This window comes from Phoxinus phoxinus, assembly GCF_949152265.1.
Source record: "Phoxinus phoxinus genome assembly, chromosome: 18".
Classification (NCBI taxonomy): Eukaryota; Metazoa; Chordata; class Actinopteri; order Cypriniformes; family Leuciscidae; genus Phoxinus; species Phoxinus phoxinus.
Window position 1 is genome coordinate 25,095,322 of NC_136893.1, and position 1,291 is coordinate 25,096,612.

Consider the following 1,291-nt stretch of genomic DNA (forward strand, 5'->3'; position numbering starts at 1 on the left):
ACTTTTGTTATACCATGTTAATATATTTAAGACTTTATATGACCTAATTTGCAAAAGGGGACCTTCTTATTCACACACATCCTAAATAGGCTACATTTTACAAAATGTTTACACTGTTAATTCTAGTTAATTATCTATCTTTACCTTTTTTCACAAACTATTTAAATCTTTTCATCTTGCTTTTCCTATTCAGTCCTCGTGTCATGTCTGCAGGTGAAAGGGAAAAGTCTATACCAAAATTCGTTAAAAAGTTGAATTCAGCATGTTTCGACTTAAACGTAAACATTTGATCAAATTTCACTTAATTTTGTAGTACATTTATAATGTATAATAATTAGTCACATTTCCAAATATTTAGGACCGATAACGTGTTCTATTGTGCAGTTCTAACTTTTTATTTTTGTATTATTATTGTTTAGATGCCTTTACAACAACAAGTGAGAGAAAAAGGAGGTCTCAGAGTTTATCTTTGCTGTGAAGGTGCAACAATGTGTTTGTTAAGCCCGTGAACGGCTTGGGGGCATTGCTTGTGGTGGAAACCCCTGAGTTTAGAGTAATATTCATCAAGAGTAATGTTAGTGCTTTGCTGTTTCTGTCTTTGTTGGTGTGTTTCCACTTGCATTTATTTCCATTTTACAGATCAGGTTGTCATGGTTTTCCAGACTCTTCTTCTGGTATTTGCTTTATAAATTATGATAGGCTATAACAATTCAATGTAATTGTCACATTGTCTAATTGTCACATTTATTATACTATATTGTATGTTAAGCTCCATATGTTTTTTTTCTGAATGTGATGTTATCCTGTTCAAACAGTGTGGAGGCATAAATAAATACATTTGCATGTAAACTGAAAGATGTTATTTATTTTGAGTGACTTTTTGAATCAAAACCATATAAATTTTCATCGTTGAAATAACATTTTCAGGGTGCAAACCTGATGAAGAATCAGTGTTAAATTTCAACATTGATTCAATGATAATTTGGTTAATGTTTTACTTTTCATGTTTAAGTTCAAATTCTCATAGTATTCCATATCATTAATAACAACAATTACACATATGATCAATTATTGAATGATTTTGAATAAAATGATTTGTTAAAAATCACACATTTCGAGTTATATCTCATAAATCTCACTTTCTTCTCAGAATTGCGAGACAAATTAAAGATATAACTTCAGAATTGCGCGAAAGAAAGTCAGAAATGTGAAAAAAGAAACTCGCGATTACCTTTTTTTTTTTTTTACAGGCTTCCATAGAAAATGTATTGTAGTAACTTAAATGACTAAA